Source organism: Dermochelys coriacea, chromosome 19, assembly GCF_009764565.3.
Source record: "Dermochelys coriacea isolate rDerCor1 chromosome 19, rDerCor1.pri.v4, whole genome shotgun sequence".
NCBI classification, from domain to species: domain Eukaryota; kingdom Metazoa; phylum Chordata; order Testudines; family Dermochelyidae; genus Dermochelys; species Dermochelys coriacea.
This window is the reverse complement of record NC_050086.2, coordinates 14454604-14474084: the sequence shown is the minus strand read 5'-3', so window position 1 is coordinate 14474084 and position 19481 is coordinate 14454604. Positions and strand designations below refer to the sequence as shown.

At 44.7% G+C, this 19481-nt stretch overlaps 1 long non-coding RNA gene across 1 annotated transcript; it reads right to left on the bottom strand.

Moving 5' to 3' along the window:
* Positions 1–11068: 11068 nt before the first annotated feature.
* Positions 11069–18902, bottom strand: LOC122458245. Its single transcript, XR_006278169.1, has 3 exons — positions 18765–18902; positions 17832–17833; positions 11069–11079 (listed from the first exon to the last, which is right to left on the bottom strand). It is a non-coding gene; the product is annotated as an uncharacterized LOC122458245 (long non-coding RNA).
* Positions 18903–19481: the final 579 nt, after the last annotated feature.

The window sequence follows — 19481 nt, the reverse complement described above, 5'->3', positions numbered from 1 at the left end:
GCAAAAAGAAAAGGAGTACTTGTGGCACCTTAGAGACTAACAAATTTATTAGATCATAAGCTTTCGTGAGCTACAGCTCACTTCATCGGATGCATTTGGTGGAAAAAACAGAGATTTATAAATCTCTCCTCTGTTTTTTCCACCAAATGCATCCGATGAAGTGAGCTGTAGCTCACGAAAGCTTATGATCTAATAAATTTGTTAGTCTCTAAGGTGCCACAAGTACTCCTTTTCTTCATGGGGAAATAGTTTTACTTTGTGTAATGACTCATCCATTCCCAGTCTCTATTCAAGCCTAAGTTAATTGTATCCAGTTTGCAAATTAATTCCAATTCAGCAGTCTCTCGTTGGAGTCTGTTTTTGAAGCTTTTTTGTGAAGTATAGCCACTCTTAGGTCTGTGATCGAGTGACCAGAGAGATTGAAGTGTTCTCCAACTGGTTTTGAATGTTATAATTCTTGACGTCTGATTTGTGTCCATTCATTCTTTTACGTAGAGACTGTCCAGTTTGGCCAATGTACATGGCAGAGGGGCATTGCTGGCACATGATGGCATATATCACATTGGTAGATGCGCAGGTGAACGAGCCTCTGATAGTGTGGCTGATGTGATTAGGCCCTATGATGGTATCCCCTGAATAGATATGTGGACAGAGTTGGCAACGGGCTTTGTTGCAAGGATAGGTTCCTGGGTTAGTGGTTCTGTTGTGTGGTGTGTGGTTGCTGGTGAGTATTTGCTTCAGATTGGGGTGCTGTCTGTAAGCAAGGACTGGTCTGTCTCCCAAGATCTGAGAGAGCGATGGCTCGTCCTTCAGGATAGGTTGTAGATCCTTGATGATGCGTTGGAGAGGTTTTAGTTGGGGGCTGAAGGTGATGGCTAGTGGCGTTCTGTTGTTTTCTTTGTTGGGCCTGTCCTGTAGTAGGTGACTTCTGGGTACTCTTCTGGCTCTGTCAATCTGTTTCTTCACTTCAGCAGGTGGGTATTGTAGTTGTAGGAATGCATGATAAACAACAAAGAAAAAGAAAAGAACAAAGAAAACTATTACACAAAGTAAAACTATTTCCCCATGGTATTTCTCCCTCCCACCCCACCCCCCACTGTTCCTCTGATATTCTTGTTAACTGCTGGAATTAGCCTACCTGCTTGTCACCATGAAAGGTTTTCCTCCTTCCCCCCCCCTGCTGTTGGTGATGGCTTATCTTAAGTGATCACTCTCCTTACAAGTGTGTATGATAAACCCATTATTTCATGTTCTCTGTGTGTGTGTATATAAATCTCTCCTCTGTTTTTTCCACCAAATGCATCCGATGAAGTGAGCTGTAGCTCACGAAAGCTTATGCTCTAATAAATTTGTTAGTCTCTAAGGTGCCACAAGTACTCCTTTTCTTTTTGCGAATACAGACTAACACGGCTGCTACTCTGAAACCTCTGAAGGTATGTGCTCCCTTGATGAAAAGCGCCAAGGCAAAACAATGAAACACGGTGTTGGTGCAGCAGAAGCAAAATAAAAATCACATGCTAACTGTAGCTAATGCAGGCTGAATCGTAGGGGAACGTGTAACTCTGCTGTCTCCTGTCTTTTCAAGTGCTTGTTTACCCCAGTGGAATAGAAGAACTATGTCCCTTTCTTTACAAGAGCTACAGGTAATTTTAGAACTGTTTAAACAAGTCTTAGGGAGATATTAAGATGCCGACCATCTAATCTGCCTGCTGTCAAGCACGACAAGGAAAGTGGAGGCCCACGTGTATTCTTCAGATTGACACTAGAGCATTCTTCAGAGTGCTCAGCAATAATATATTTTGGAATGATACTTTTCCCTTTATTGAACTGGATGCTTGTGGAAAGGGCCAGATTGACAGTCCTGGAGAATTAATAATACACTTTAATTCATAGATAGTAAAACTCACTTCTGTGCAGAGGGACAGTGAAAGGCCTGTGCAGTATTTCAGACCAGTTCGGAAGGCTTAGGTGGAGCATAGCCTAGTTCTGTGCTGGTCCTCTGCACAGAGGTGAATTTCATCAGTAGATTTCAATGTACGCTGCACAGAAAGGCAATAAGCATTTTCCACACTGGAAATGGAAGCAGAAAGAGGAGAAGGCCCAGACCCACAAAGGGACTTAGGCATTGCAGTGGGTCCAGCTGGAAAGAAAGATGGGGGAATCATTAGGAAAGGGATAGATAATAAGGCAGAAAATATATTGCTTCTCTATAAATCCATGGTACGCCCACATCTTAAAAACTGCATGCAGGTCTGGTTGCCCCATCTCAAAAAAGATATATTGGAATTGGAAAAGGTACAGAAACAGGCAACAAAAATGATGAGGGGTATAGAACAGCTGCCATATGGAGGAGAGATTAATAAGACTGGGACTTTTAAGCCTGGAAAAGAGACAACTAAGGGAGGATAAGGGGGGGGATATGATAGAGATCTATAAAATCATGACCTGTGTGGCGAAAGTAAATAAGGAAATGTTATTTACTCCTTCCCATAACACAAGATCTAGGGGTCACCAATTGAAATTAATAGGCAGCAGGTTTAAAACATATAAAAGGAAGTATTTCTTCACACAACTCACAGTCAACCTGTGGAACTCCTTGCCAGAGGATGTTGTGAAGGTCACGACTATAACAGGGCTATTAGTCAGGATGAGCAGGAACAGTGTCTCTAGCCTCTGTTTGCCAGAAGCTGGGAATGGGTGACAGGGGAATGGATCTTGATGATTACCTTTTCTTTTAATTCCCTCAGGGGCACCTGGTATTGGCCACTGTTGGAAGACACGATACTGGACTAGATGAACCTTTGGTCCGACCCAGTATGGTTGTTCTTATGGAATGCTTATCTTCATCTGGTCTGAGGATTGGGTGAGATTCGGTGGCCTGCGTTGTCCAGGAGGTCGGACTAGATGATCAGAATGGTCCCTTCTGACTTTAGTATCTATGAATCTATGATTGCACTAGGCTTTGGTGTGAGACACAGACATCCATGTGTCTGCCAGGGTGGCTGGGTGCATGCCCGGAGGCAGAAACTAAGACGCCTAAGGGACATTCACAGCAAAAATGTTGGTGCCTAGGCAGTTTAGGCAGCCAGTGAGTGGGCATTGTGTGGATTGCAGTGGCGCCTACATCTGGGATTTAAGTGCCTAAATCCCTTTTTGGATCTGGGCTGAAGTGACTTGCCTAAGGGAAACAGCAAAGCAACAAGTAGCACCCAGGTCTCCTGATTCCCAGGCCAATTACCTATCCACTAGACCCACACTCTCAGAGAACAAACACCATCAGTAAGGGACATGTCAGATTCCCCTCCACCCCATGGGCCTCACTTCTGCTCTGGAGGGGCTCTCTCTCTGTGAAGTGATGACACAGTAAATTAATTCCTAGTTCTTTCTGGTGCTTGGCCTTTCAGTTAAGACTGTCGATAAAGGAGTCTGGGTGAAATCCACCCTGTGCCAAGCACCAGCAAGAGGACCATGTTCCACTTCAGCTCTCAACAGCAAGGTGAATTACACACGGGGTGAGCTATGCCCAATGCCACGTACTACTTCTTATTTTCTACTGTCACAATGGTGACCTCACTGGGTCTTTTTTTTTTTAAGCCTTCTGTGAGTTTCCATTTAACATCTCACAAAGCCCGTCACCATCCATGCCATTTCCAATCACATGGTTGAGTTTAAGGTGAAATTCTGGCCCAGAAGGGTTATTTTGTTCTTCAGAAGATTCTGTTTGCCCTGAAACATCATTCTGGCTGATTCATTTATACAACCTGACAAAAATCCTCCAATCATTCACAAGTGATTCTGCTGTGGCTGTCATTCTGAATTTGCTCAGTCCAAAAGTATCTACCAATGAACTGGACAGTAAAGTGCTAGAGCAGGGCAGGGTTGGGTGGGTGGGGGAGAAGCATTTGAAATTGACATTTCTTCTTTTGCCCTCTGTAAAAGAGGGTGTGTGCGTGTGGGTGTGTGTGGGGGTGTGTGTGTGTCCTGTTTTGCTTAGTTTTCTTTCTTTGACTAATACACAGAGGCCCTCCAAAATCACACCATACAAGACACTGTGGCCATCAGCTGCCTAAAACTTGTAAGATTCTACTCTTACTTGCCTAGAATGAATAAATCATTTTGCTAGCCAAGTTCTTTTACAAGCAGATGCCTCCCTTTGATAGGGATGGACAAATTCTGAAAGTGTGATGGTATCAGAGGCACATAAAATCAATTGTGAATTGAGATTTGGGTTGGATTAGCATCCAGAAGTTCTGATGAGTCCCTGAAATCTCAGAGTCTGAGAGATTGGGCAAGGGATATTATCAGGACAGGCTTTCCAGTAAGGTTACCTGAGTTCATTCATGTAATACTAGGAGTGGCAGCGGAGTGGGTAAAGCACCGGGATGGGAGTCAGAAAACTTGGGTCTAATTCCTGGCTTTGCCACTCATGCACTTTGACTTTGGGTAGGTCACTTCACCTCCATATGCATTCCTTTCATCCTCTTCAAAATGGGGATGATGCTATTGACGTCAGTGGAGCTACTCATGTCCTTAAAGTGATGCAGGATCAAGGTCATGGGCTTAAGTGATGGGCTTAAGTGATGGCACTCTGCAGCAAGGTGAGTATCACCTGTTGTGGACTCCATCAGCAATAGAGCTCTAACCCTTCTGTGGAAGCAAAATGCCTCACCACTTTGTAGCCCATCAAAAAAAAAACAGGGGGAAAAAGAATCAATTGGGATCAATAGAAAGGTTTCATTTTGATTTTGACTTAAATCCCATTAAAAATCTGGCTCTAAGTGATCAGCCAAATGTCTCACAGATTTTGTGGCAGGAATAAAACCCAGATCTACTGAATCTCCCATCTAATGCCTTAGCCATAAGACCATCCCTCCTCAATTAGTAAATAATTATTATATAAACTACCTCCTAGATTAAAGTTTGGGCATGAGATAACACACACAGACCCCCCCACACAAAACTAAGCTTTGAGAAACAGATTTTTCAATACAACCTGTAAATGTGTTTCACTGGGGTATCTTTCTACACTGTCACCACTGTGCTGATCTAAAGCAAACAAGGGGAAAAAATTGTCAGCAAAATTCACTAGATGTTGTCATTGACTAGATTCATGGGCAGCCTACTAAATAGGCAAGTCCACAGTGGCTATCACGACTCTTTATACATCAAGGAAAAAATGACAAAGAAGCCACAACGAATGATTTGTGCTGTGAGCGACAGGACTGTTGAGACCGTTTCACTGAAAGATGGATGTAATCTTGTAAAAATATGTAGTTAACCCCACAGTCTTTGTCAGGCAGATAAATCTATAAAGGGATCACAAATCACAACGGAGAGAGATTGATTGATCTCTGTGACTTCTATAATGTAAATCTCTCTCATTTAATCTACATTCTAAACTATTGGATTTGGGTACTTTTAGGAGAGAGAGAGAGAAACAAACTAGCAAGAAGATATTAAAGAAACCAAAATTGCTCAACTTAATTTTGAATTGTCAGCCAGAGACAGCTCCATCCAAATGTGTTCTGATTCCCTGCCACGTCTTTGCTATGAACTCAGCCTGGGTCATGGAGCTGTGTACAAAATAATGGATATGTGGTCTGTACAGGAGAGCTGAAGACTGGGAGTCTGGTCTCCTGGGGTAATGAATCTATGTGGTGCAGACAATAGAGAACAATTATTATATAAATCACAGGCAGACCTGTAAGGAGCTGGGACTGGAATGCTTGTCCTTCAGCTGCAAAAATGGCACCCTCCCTGGTAAGTCACTAACCTAGCCGCAGGTTTGCAACTAAAGGGGAGCTTCCCTCATTCATCCATGCTCACAGAGTTGGGTTCTGGCCCCAATTGTGCATCATCTCCACTTGTAGCCATAGGCAAGTCATGTAGGGGACGGCCTTAAAGACATCTTCTAGCTATCTAGCTCTGCCTGAAACATTAGATGAATAAATCCCATCATTTTCTTTCACGCTCAGCTGTGGTAGAAAAATGGACATATAATTGCAAATACCTGATGGCCACTGTGGCTACTCAGAACTTCACAGTGACTGCAGGGATAGAACTTCCTTCTTCAAAAGCCCAGGCCACTGACACTTGGGGAAGGAAAACAATCAACAGTGCTGTGTGCAAACCGATATGTAGGGCTTATGAAACACAGTTGTGCTGTTCTGATTTCATCCAGCAGAGCTTAGCAGCAAACATATGTACTAGCCCATTCCGTTATAGCAGGGGTTCTCAAACTGGGGGTGGGGACCTCTCAGGGTGTTATGAGGTTATTACCTGAGAGGTTGTGAGCTGTCAGCCTCCACCCCAAACCCTGCTTTGCCTCCAGCATTTATAATGGTGTTAAATATATAAGAGAGTGTTTTTAATGTATGGGTGTGGGGGTTGTACTCAGAGGCTTGCTGTGTGAAAGGACTCACCAATAAAAAAGTTTGAGGATCACTGCATTACAGCATAGCAAATATGGGTTAGCCATTCAGGCCAGGCTAGCTGCTGAGGGATTTTTTTATTCCTACCACAATATGAGAGACTGGTTTCTTAGCTAAGGAAACATTATTAAAAAGAATTGGATGGACTTTGGTAAAAAGCAATGACCTTAAATGACAGCGGAAGAAAAGACTCAAAACTCAGAATCATTTTGTGAAATGCAAAAGCCTGGATAAGACCTTTACAAGGCCTTGGATTCCATAGGGTTCACCCATCCCCACCTCTCATTCCATCTATCGGCATGTATGGCAGCTTTCCCCATAGGGATGGAGTGCCTCAACACCCCTATGAGTTAGGGAAGAGTTAGTGACCCTATTTTACAGCTGGCACACAAAAATTAAGGTCCATATTTAGGAACTTGCCTAGTTGTCAAAAGTGCTGAGCATCCATTGACACCTACTGAAGAAAATGGGTACTTAGCAATCATTATAACAATGCAGGTGCCTTCATATGGCTGTAATGAAGGGGTTATCAAAGGAGCACAGGGAGTTAGTTGAATGTCAGTGGTTGTTGGGCATAGTCACACATCCAAGGTATGTGGTAGCAACAGGAATAAAACCCACATCTCTTAAGGACTAGGCCAGTGCCGTAGCCACAAAAATATCAATAATTGGGGATGGCTCTCACTTGATCCAAGCGAGTTCGGCCCTCCTCTGTTATGATGGACAATATTCTAAACAGCCCCTCTAGACCCTGTGGCCACAATTGCTACTTCCCAGAATGGAAATAAAGAGCCTGGAGAGGATCTGACCTGCTTGTGAGAAGCACGCCAAAAGAGGGTAAAGGGAATAAGTTGACAGGGAGAGAGAAAAGGTCACAAGTTTTAAATGAGTGAAGGGATTAAGGAAAAAAAGTAAAGGGAAGGCAGAGTATTACTGAAGAAGGTTAGAAATCACACTCGCATTAAAGGACACCTAGTTCAACAAACCTCAGCAGCACTTCGGATTGACAGGATCAGATATTTTGAGAGACTTGAAGAGCTAAAATTTACTGCTGACACCAAGCAAATTAAAAGACTAACTGGAACATCCAGGAAAGAAGTCTTATCAATGACAGCATTGCTGAAGGTAAGCGAAGGAGATGAGACAAGGATCATGACAAGGTCAGGACATTTTTTACATGAATATAAATTGTACCTTCCTCTGGTCTTCCCACTGCCCTTCACATTCTCTCTTCTGTCTTTATTATACATAGCCCCGTGTCTATAGGTCATTGCTAAAGTGTCTGAGAACCCCAGATTTTGAGCGCCCCAAAGTCTGGGTATGTTTGAACGTGAGGCTTTGGTTTGTTCCATAAAGATGAACCATTTGCAAAGTTCAGACCTAGTTCTGAGCGCAGGTTTTGACTGGAGCCGACTGGAAGAGGACAGCGGCATATCATGGCAAGAGGGGTAGGTTTTAATGTATATTTCAGGGTGGTGGTGGTATATTTCAGGCTGGGCTGTAGGAAACCTGTGTGCAAGTCACTGCTTTTCCTGATTCAAAGCAGAGTTTTTCATCCAAAGTCAAGTGGTAAAATAGGAATTTCGTCCTGTGTCTGCCACCTCCAACATCACCTGGCTATAGTCTCACTTGCTCCTGTCTAGAACCAGAAAACCTTTTCATCAAAAGTAAAGTGTCTCTGCACAACATTTCAGCATTGATAAAATGGCAAAGTTCCAACAAGCTCTTGTTTCAATCACCCTGAATGCTCAGGAGGGGCTTGGACCTGGGGATGTGGCTTGGGGCCATCTCTATGTCTGTATTTATAGATTGCTCAGATGTTGGCATATATTCCCCACACCCACCCTGATTAACTGTGCACCCCCCCCCCTTCCCCTCACCTTATTCTGTTATTTCCTTCACCACACACAACTTTAGATCATCCCCTCTTATGCCCGGAACAGTCTCCCTTTACTTGCCAAACATTAAAATTCACTTCTTACTTAATCTTCCAATATTGATCTCCCGAAGAACCATCTAACAATACCCCTGGGGGAAGGCTATTCCCTATCATGACTCCTTCACTATGTGCTTGCCCAGCACTCCACCATAAGCCAATGAGGGAGGAGGGAAGAAAGCAGACCCTGCATCTTTCTGGGATCCAGCCAAATAGTTCTGGTAGTGGGCATCTACTCCATCATCATCATAATGCCCCCTGCTCAATCATCATCATCAGCAGCAGCAGGCACCTCATACGTCCCTTGCCTCCTCCTCAGCCGGTTCCAGAGAACATGGATACAACTCTGGCAGCAGGACACAGACCCCTCCACTAGAATGCACCTCCCCCTCACACACACACAGGAAGGGGGTCTCAGAGCTCCTACCTACTCTCCAGGCCCTGCTTCTCCTGCAGAGGCCACCTCAATTCCTCTTTGTCCTGGCATCCTGGATCTGGGAACCAGAGATGAATCCAGCTCAAAGGCAAATCCTGCTGTTACTGGAATGGAGCAGAAAGAGCCTCCGTGTGACTTGGACTAGGGTTTCAATTAATGAAAGGGGTGGGCGAGGGACCAATTAGCTCACTTCCTTCCCAAGCTAGCCAAATGAGTGTCTTGAGACTCTGAAGGAGCAGGGCCCACCACATGTGTTCTTCTACCCTGCTCAACTGGCGTCGGGTCTACCCCAAAACATAGGTCAACCTAGCTACATTGCTCAGGACTGTGCAAAACGTTGTGCCCTCAGCACCACAGTTAGGTCGACTTAACTTCCACTGTAGAGGCAGCACAATCAATGGAAACATTTTCTGTTGCCCTAGTTACTGCCTCAGAGAGGTGGATATCCTGCATTGATGGAAAAAACCCTTCCATCAATGTAAGAAGCATCGACACTACAGCATTACAGTGGCACAGCTACAGCACTATAGCTACTCACGTAAATATAGCCAGGGGCTGTCCCGACCGCTGTCAGTCCCATCAATTTTCCCACCTGTTGAGGCAAGTGGGCAGCATTTGCAAATCAATGTTACTCATAAACAAAAGCGGGGTAGAAGATTGGAGCCAGGTTGACGGTATGTGCAATATACCTCTTGCTGTGCCAGACTTTCCATTACTAACTTCCTTGCTGGCTCTTGGGGGATTGGTACAGAGATATAGTGTCACTCCTGGCTTCATCTCACAGATGATCAGAGACTTTGTTGGCTGATGTCTGGTTTGCTCTGTGTTTATCTGGACCAAGACAGTAATAAAATTGCTTTCGTTTGCACTAGGAGACAGATGGTCTGCAAGTCGTTTCATGGTTTCAAGGAACCTTTGTTCCTTCTGCCTAGTAATTATACCCAGGAGGGTGCAAAAGAATTTCAAGTGCATATGGCACGGGCTATTGTACATGACAATTCATATTATATAGAGTATTTCATAACCCCTCTGGGAAAATAATGCTCAGCCTATATTTGTTTAAGTAGGAAAACAAACAAAGATTTTAAAAAGGAAACGCCTGCAAAATAGAAAATTCTGAAATGTAGCAATGTGGAAAGACATATGGATCCAAATCGGAAATTGGATCAGAATCTCCACTCCCACTCCATACTTCGGAGATGGTTGGATTGCTAGAGCCAATTGGTATAATGAATCAAATGAGAACTCCTGATCTGAATGGGGAATCCTGATCCAAACTTCACAATTCAGGTCATTTGCTAATGTGTGGTCCAATGGCCAAAGAGGCAGGGTTATCTAGTGATGAAAGTTTAAGAGTCGAAATCAGGAGTTCTGGGTTCTAATCCCAACCCTGGACAAGTCACTTCCCCTCTCTGGGCCTCAGTTTCTCTGTTTAATGGGGATAATAATACCACCTCACTTGCGGTTTAATCAGTTAGGGCTAGATTGTTACAGCCCTTGATCATGCCGTTTCTTGGGATTGATCAGAGACAGTGGAGAAAACTCCACCAGGAACCAAGGACCAGCACAAACCTTCACCACCTTCTACTTTAAGTGCAAGGTCACTTCAGTGTAAACACCGAGCAGCACATGCATATTAAAAATGCAACACAAAAACAAAAAAACAAAGCCCTATCAAAACATGGCACTGCACACACAGTTCTCCCCCTGGAGAGTGGATGGGAGAGAACAAAACACGGAACAGATGTTTAGTGATGTTGGAAGGTGGGATGAGGGGGCGATAAGAGCCAAAATAGATTAGAATAGAACAGCATGTGTTCATCCACTCTGCACCTGACAGCTGGAAACTCCCTCCTGAGCCCAGGAACTATGGTCAGCACCATGGTAGCACGAAGATATCGACAACAGCAAGTGGGAGAGGGAAGAGGCTGTAGGCATCGGGGACAGTGTGGAAGAATGTCCTGAATGAGATCAGGTCCCCATAAGGATAGGGGCTGAAACTACACATTGTAGAGTACAGTAACTGGCCCTAGCCTCATCCCTCCCATTCACAGGCTGGAGCACCTCAGGGAGGATTAAACTACTTCACAAAAAAAAGAGACATAATGTAGGGCTAGGTTTTCCCAAGGTATTTAGGTGCCAAAATGCAGATGGAGCCTACTGGCATTTTCAAAAGTGCCTAGGTGACCAACTAGGAGTTAGGCACACAGTGGGATGGTGCCGATCTGAAAATGCCAGAAGGCCATCACAGGCAACAATGCATTCTGTGAGAGATGCTTGCAGAGAACACATGGTGTCTGGTGGTGGGATAAAGGGCCCAATGCTGATGTGTTCCAGGATATATCTACATGGCAATTAAGTCCCCACATCTTGCCCAAATCAGGGGACTTGGGCTTGGACTACAGTGTGGTTTAATTGCAGACATTCAGGCTTGGGCTGGAGCCTGGGTTTTGGGACCCTGCGCAGGAGGGGAGATGCCAGAGCTCAAGCCTGAACGTCTACACCGCAATTAAACAACCCCTTACCCTGAGCCCCACAAGCCTGTGTCAGCTGGCACAGGCCAGCTGCAGGTGTTAGTTTCACTGTAGAAATAACTGCAAAGGATGGGCTCACAGCCTGCAGAGACAATGAGTCAAGAAAGAAGGCTGCTGTGGTATGGGCATGTTGCACAGATGTAAAAAACCCCAGGTTTTTAGATGAGCCCTTGACTGGCTACCACTTGGTAGAAGGTAGAAAAGAGAAGGTCAACGAATCACACACACACACACACACACACACACATTGAGAAAGATGTCACTGCCATGAAACAGATGATAACAGAGCAAGAAATGTGTCATGAGGCAGAGGGAGATGGAACCATTGGGTTGCCTCATGTGTCATAAAGCACAAGAGCACTAATTTTAATCTAGTTACATGTTAGGCATCTAAGGATGCCAAAGATTGGGTGCTTGAACAGCTGGTTAGAGTAGCAGCAGAACCATGAAAAGGTCAGGGCGGGCAGGCTGAGCCCAGGGGACTGAGCCCAGGACCTGGCCAGACCAGCTGAGAGTTCCAAGACAGGCCTCAGCTGGGTGGCTGAAGAAGGCAGGACCTCAGGGAAGAAGCGTTGGAGCTATGGCTCCATATCAGCGCCAAGAAAGAACTGCCTGTATACCCTTGAATGGGGGACAGCGTGTGTGCTGCCAAAGACCAGCCAAGAGTACCACAGCTTGACAGAGACAGGCACCACCCTGATGTAACACCAAAAAAGAAAAGCAGGATCACACCTAACCGAGAGAAAGGGGGCCATCCACCAGAGGTGTCCCCCACCCCCATGAAAAGAACTGTGTTTGCAGGCACTATCATCCAGAGAAAAGGGGGCACTCACAAGAGGCGTGTGCTGACCTCGTTACAGCTCACAGCTAATCAAAAGCAGATTGGCAAGATTGACAGAATCGCCATAATGCAAGAATCTCCCCAGACACCATAGGGACCTGTCACAGGGTGCACTCGCCTCTAGTGGCACCTCCTGTTGGCCATCCTGGGGATTAGCACTGGCCAGGCATCGTGCCTTGCTGGCAGCATCTGTCCCGCCATCCTCTCATCCTGCAGACCCCTCTGACTCCAGGAACTGCAGCCTACTCTTCAGGACTCCAGCCAGGTCACCAGACATGTGGTATCACAGTTCCTCTTGGCAAATGGGGTCAGGCAGTCTTCCTGCTCACTGCCCCACCAGTGCTCCTTCATCAGCAGCCGGTAGGGGGACCCAGGCTCAGGGGCCCTCTAGCAGCCAAGGTTTGATCTATCCCATAACTCGCTGCTTTTCCTCTAAGCTTTGCCTACCTCTCTGGCTCTCCCCCTTCTCTGGGCATACCAAGCCACACTCTCTCCTCCCAGGGAGCAACTATAGGCTCCTTCCCTGCATCCTATTCGATGATCAGCTTCCTAGTTTATATAGGCCACAGCTGTTCCTGCCCAGATGAGCCTCTTTTAATTAGCTCCCTGTCTCCTTCTCCAGATGCAGTCTGGGCAGTTAATTGGCTCACTTAGCCATTGTAACCTTTCTAGGCCTTGTGTAGGGTGAACACCCCATCACGGGATCATTAAGCAGAATGAGGGAAGCAGTTCTTCAGCACTAAAGTACATCTCAAACAAGCTTGACATGGTGCACAGAGAGTTTGCTCCTAGTCTGGAAGCAAGGAACTCTGTATTGTGTAATCTCCTCATAAGGAAGGCACCTTCATGGAGATTTGTGACAGCACAATCCACAAGATCTCATATATGATGGCAATCAGAATTAGGCAGAAATACAATAACCATGGAGTGAAGTTCTCCTCTGTGAAGTATGTACAGGGTAAAATTTTCAAAAGCTCCTAAGTGGCTTGGTCTCATTTTCAAAAGAGAGTTAGGCTGTTAGGCCTAGATCCTTAAAGGTATTTAGATGCCTAACTTCTGCTGAAATCAATGTGTTAGGTGCCCAAATACCTTTGGGGATCTGGGCCTTAGGAGGCTAAGTGAGTTTTAATAAATGGGATTTCAGCTCTTAAGTCATTTAGGTCCTTTTGAAAATGTTGCCCACAGTGCCCAACACAATGGCACTGGGCCTCTAGGCACTCTGGCAACACAAGTGGGCCATGATTTTCAAAGGAGACTAAGGGAGTTAGGTGCCCCAAGTCAATGGTTGTTAGGGTGGCTAACTCCCTCAGAATCCTCTGAAAATCTCACCCAGAATAAACAACAACAAGTGAAAATATGTTTGGTTCTGTCACAGACCAGAATGAAACTCATCCCTAAAAAGCATTGCCAAGACCAGTAGTGTAAGTAGAAATCATTTCTTGCTGGTACAGCACTCATGGGAGGGACACAAGGGAGGGCACGTGACCCTTCATGTGACTCCTCCCTGCCCTGCCCCCAGACTGCGGCCCCCACACTCTCCCCATCCCCTCCAACATCCCCCTTACCTGTCTAAAATGATTCTTTGGGGCCCTGCAACCTGTACTTCCAGGTGTCATTGGGGATCCAGCAGCCCCCCAAATTGATAACTTCTTAAATGGAAGAAGGATAGGAAGAACAATCACCCCACTTCCCCTTAACACACTATCAGTGCTTCCCTTGTGTCCAAATTAAGCTTCTGCCAGCTTGCCTTTATCTAAGTCAAGTGGAGTGCCCCAGGGGTTGGTCCTGGGGCCCGTTTTGTTCAATATCTTCATAAATGATCTGGAGGATGGTGTGGATTGCACTCTCAGCAAATTTGCGGATGATACTAAACTGGGAGGAGTGGTAGATACGCTGGAGGGGAGGGATAGGATACAGAAGGACCTAGACAAATTGGAAGATTGGGCCAAAAGAAATCTAATGAGGTTCAATAAGGATAAGTGCAGGGTCCTGCACTTAGGATGGAAGAATCCAATGCACCGCTACAGACTAGGGACCGAATGGCTCGGCAGCAGTTCTGCGGAAAAGGACCTAGGGGTGACAGTGGACGAGAAGCTGGATATGAGTCAGCAGTGTGCCCTTGTTGCCAAGAAGGCCAATGGCATTTTGGGATGTATAAGTAGGGGCATAGCGAGCAGATCGAGGGACGTGATCGTTCCCCTCTATTCGACACTGGTGAGGCCTCATCTGGAGTACTGTGTCCAGTTTTGGGCCCCACACTACAAGAAGGATGTGGATAAATTGGAAAGAGTACAGCGAAGGGCAACAAAAATGATTAGGGGTCTAGAGCACATGACTTACGAGGAGAGGCTGAGGGAGCTGGGATTGTTTAGTCTGCAGAAGAGAAGAATGAGGGGGGATTTGATAGCTGCTTTCAACTACCTGAAAGGGGGTTTCAAAGAGGATGGCTCTAGACTGTTCTCAATGGTAGCAGATGACAGAACGAGGAGTAATGGTCTCAAGTTGCAATGTGGGAGGTTTAGATTGGATATTAGGAAAAACTTTTTCACTAAGAGGGTGGTGAAACACTGGAATGCGTTACCTAGGGAGGTGGTAGAATCTCCTTCCTTAGAGGTTTTTAAGGTCAGGCTTGACAAAGCCCTTGCTAGGATGATTTAACTGGGACTTGGTCCTGCTTTGAGCAGGGGGTTGGACTAGATGACCTTCTGGGGTCCCTTCCAACCCTGATATTCTATGATTCTATGATTCTATGATTCTAAGTGTTGCTCTCCACCAGGCACTAGGAAAGCAAAGATGGTGCACCTTCTGGGTTTGATGGAAAAGAGACATAGAACTGTGTGTGCCATGTGCACCTTGATAGAACTATAGCCCAAATTGTTTTATTATTTTCCTCAGCATGACATACAAGGGGGCAATCAAAATCAGCCTGGCAGAACATGCATGAGAACTGTCTCTGGACAAATAAGCAATTGATCAAAATCACATTCTCTGATCGCTTAGGGCCAAATCCTATTCCCATTGAGATCAAAAAGAGTTTTGCTATTGAGTTCAGTGGGAACAGGCTTTGACATTTGGAGAGGAAAGAACAAAACCATGCAAGCCAGGGCTATGTTGCTTATACCACAGGTATTAAAGGCTGCTGACTCATGTGAGAAAGTCACAGACATCTGATCTTTGTCCATTGCAAGGGAGAAATCAGCAATCAATGAGGCTAGAACAGTCTCTGTACCATATCCAACTCATAAGTCCATCTGCAAAGGATCAAGGAAATATGAAGGCTCCAGATTACCTTAAAGTCCTCAGTCCCTTGGTTAAAATGTTCCCGGATATGTTCATAGTCCACGGCTGGAACAGAAAAGAGGCAAAATCAATATGTTTCCAGGCCAGGGCCTTTTAGCTTCTGCCAAGTGCCCAGTAAAGGGAAATCTGTTCTCACTGTGAAAGATGGTGAAAGACACATGGGCAAGTTACACATCCATGACCCCTACCCATAGTCTAGTTAGAACATTCACAAAAAGTCCTTTAAGTGTATACAGGCATTTTCCAGGGTCCATTGTGAGCTAAGTGTTCCTTAATGGGCCATTCAACTTGACTTGTCCCTTCATATGCTGGCTAAATATCTTGTGGGCATTACCACAGGAGCAAACGTAGTAAACATAGCTAATATTCATAACTTCAGATTTCAAGATGATACATGCATAGAAATACCATAATCATAAGTACCAGCTATTTCATGTACATGACTATTCCCAAAAGAGATTCTGAAAAATCACACCATGTACCTGAGACCCTATGTGCCAGCACCAGGCCCCACTGGAGTTTTATCTGTTATGCAACAACAGAGATGGAGCCAGTGACGTGACTCCATTTAGCCTAAAAGGGCAATGTTATTTTTTAGCTGTTCAGATGTGACTGCACCTTTAGTCAGTGAGGGCATCCTGGCTGGCACACATTCAGGTTAATGGCTTCAGTGTTCCTTTGCAGTTAACTTTTTAATGTTCATAAACCTAGTATGTGCTGAGGTGGTTTAAAGCATAACACAGGTTTTTAGCAAAAAGAGAAGGAGTACTTGTGGCACCTTAGAGACTAACAAATTTATTAGAGCATAAACTTTCGTGAGCTACAGCTCACTTCTTCAGACGAAAGCTTATGCTCTAATAAATTTATTAGTCGCTAAGGTGCCACAAGTACTCCTTTTCTTTTTGCGAATACAGACTAACACGGCTGCTACTCTGAAACAGGTTTTTAGGTTTGCAAATCTGTGAACTTCTGCTTCTTTGAGATTTTATTTATTAATTATTATTATTATTGCTGGTCATAATGTGGGAGGGTATCCTCTCCACCCTCTGCTATGTGTCCGTAGCACTCTTCTGAACACCAGTTGGAAGGAATTATTTTTCAGTAAGTGTGGACTGATTCTTTTCTCTTAGAAGGCATGTCATTTTTTCAGGTTCACACTGATTAACACAGAAAACAATTGGGGATGTAAAACTTCAAATTCCATAGAAAATTAAGTTCAGCTATGTTTTCCAGTACAGCGATGAAATGGGTGTTTGTATATACAAACATCAAGATGCTTGACTGCTCACTTTCCCCCAAAATATGTAGTTTTTCAGTCTGTTTATATGGAATGTGAGAGTTGGGTGAGGAGCCATTTCAGCATATGTATGACTTATTACAAGACAAATTTTATGTAGAACTGTATCCTAAACTGCATTATGATATTGTACCTAAACATTGCACTTCAGTGGGAGATTCAACTTCCTTTATAGGAACAGAACAGACTCCTGAAAATCTTACCACAAAAGTGGTCAATAGATAATCAAATAGTCCCATTGTCTTCAATGGGATTGATCAAATGATTAAGGGTTTACAGGATTAGGTTCCAAGTTTGTAAACTGTTCTAGATGAAACTGAGAGCTGAGCCGGAGCTGTCAGATCAGAAGAAGCATCATTTGAATAAAAGTGGGCAGATGTGTGATAAGACTTAGCTCTGTTGCTAAAATGAGGGGAATAATCACTTCCCTCAATCTTCTGGCAATGCTCCTACTAATGCAGCCCAAAATGCAGTTAGCCTTCTTGGCAACAAGGGCACGCTACTGACTCATATCCAGCTTCTCATCCACTGTAATCCCCAGGTCCTTTTCTGCAGAACTGCTGCTTAGCCAGTCAATCCCCAGCCTGTAGCGGTGCATGGGATTCTTCCATCCTAAGTGCAGGACTCTGCACTTGTCCTTGTTGAACCTCATCAGATTTCTTTTGGCCTACTCCTCCAATTTGTCTAAGCAACTTTGAGCCCTATCCCTACCCTCCAATGTATCTCCTCTCCCCCCAGCTTAGTGTCATCTGAGAAATTGCTGAGGGTGCAATCCATCCCATCATCCAGATCATTAATAAAGATATTGAACAAAACCAGCCCCAGGACTGACCTCATGGGCACTCTGCTTGATACCAGCTGCCAACTAGACATCAAGCCTATCAGGGTTCCGTCCCCACTTTGAACTCTGGGGTACAGATGTGGGGACCCGCATGAAAGACCCCCTAAGCTTATTTTTACCAGCTTAGGTTAAAACTTCTCCAAGACACAGATTCCTTTCTTGCCTTGGGATCGCTGCCACCACCAAGTGATTTAACAAACAATCTGGGAAAGGACCACTTGGAGTCCTATTCCCCCAAAATATTCCCCCAAGCCTACACCCCCTTTCCAGGGGAAGGCTTGAGCATATATCCTCACCAATTGGTTACAAAGGGACTACAGACCCAAACCCCTGGGTCTTAGAACAATGGACAAATCAGCCAGGTTCTTAAAAAGAAAGGATTTTATTTAAAGAGAAAAAGGTAAAAGAATCACTTCTGTAAACTTAGGCTGGTAGTTAACCTTACAGGGTAGCAGAAAATTCAAAGAGCACAGAGGAACTCCCTCTAGCCTTAGTTTCAAAGTTACAACAAAACAGGGATAAACCTCCCTCTAGCAAAGAGAAAATTCAAAAGTTGAGAAAACAAAGATAAACTAATGCCCCTTGCCTGGCTGTTACTGACAAGTTTGAAACATGAGAGACTTGTTTAGAAAGATTTGGAGAATATGGATTGGGGTCCGGTCCCTCTTAGTCTCAAGGGCGAACAGCCACAGAAACAAAGAATCCAAAACAAAACCTCTTCCTCCCCTCCCCGGCCCCCAGATTTGAATGTATCTTTTGTCCCCATTGGTTCCTTTGGTCAGGTGCCAGCCAGGTTACTTGAACTTCTTAACCCCTTACAGGTAACAAGGAATTTAGGCTACCCCTATGGTTATGACAGAGCCATTATATTTCTAGTCACAAATACAGCTGGTTGAAATTTTCTCTCTCTTTTTTTCCCTGAAAAAGGAAGGGCCGTAGGTGAGTGATGACATCGCACCTCATTAGAATTACTCTGCTTACAAAAAAAAATGCTGATGTTAAATATGAAATGACCAAGTGCCTGGTGCAAGAAGAGGGTATCTGTTGGGCCTGTTTCATTGCCTCAGAAAAATCTAGTGGCTAAAGGACCAATGCAATCAGCTTGAGAGTTTATATTACACTTTAATTCAAATGACCCAGGTGCCAACAAAGAATAAGGACACTTGATCAAATGAATATCAAATGCTGCAAAACCTATCTGCATGAAACCTAACATTCCTGGTGCAGACTGTCCCAGGCACTGGAGAACACAAATTGAGACAGTCAGGGAACCGGTGATAAAGGTAAGGCACCAGAAAGAGATATCAGATAATCTACTGTACACAGCATATGAGTATGGCAGGAACAAAAGATGGGGCAATATCACCTCTGTAGGCATGTATGTTATGTTCCCCAGAGCCAGGGAAGATGGTAGAAAAGTAGCTAGATCTTCTGCATCATTCCAATGACTTCAATGAAGCTATGAGGGTTTGCAACAGCTGAGGATGCAGTTTATGTTCTGCAGTTGATGCAAATTCTATTTTCCTATAAGAACAGGGAAAAAGTAGGCTCTGCAAATAGCTTTTCATTGTTTTGTTTTGTGTTCTCTTGGGGACCAATCCTGCACTACTGGGGGCAAATGGAGCAGGAGCAAACCTTTTCAAGCACCAAATCCACTGAGAGGTACTGAGCATACAGCCTTCAGCACTTCTCAGGATGTTGTTCCACGCATTTGTAGTGAAGCTTGCTCAAATGAAGTCAGTGGTGCTTTAAACATTGACTTCAACAGGAGAAGGACCTTACAGAGCTTTCCTGGACAGTAGCTTGCCAAGCCAGCGTGGGTCATAATGTATTTGTCACTTGTAGTCACAATAAGGTAATACAAC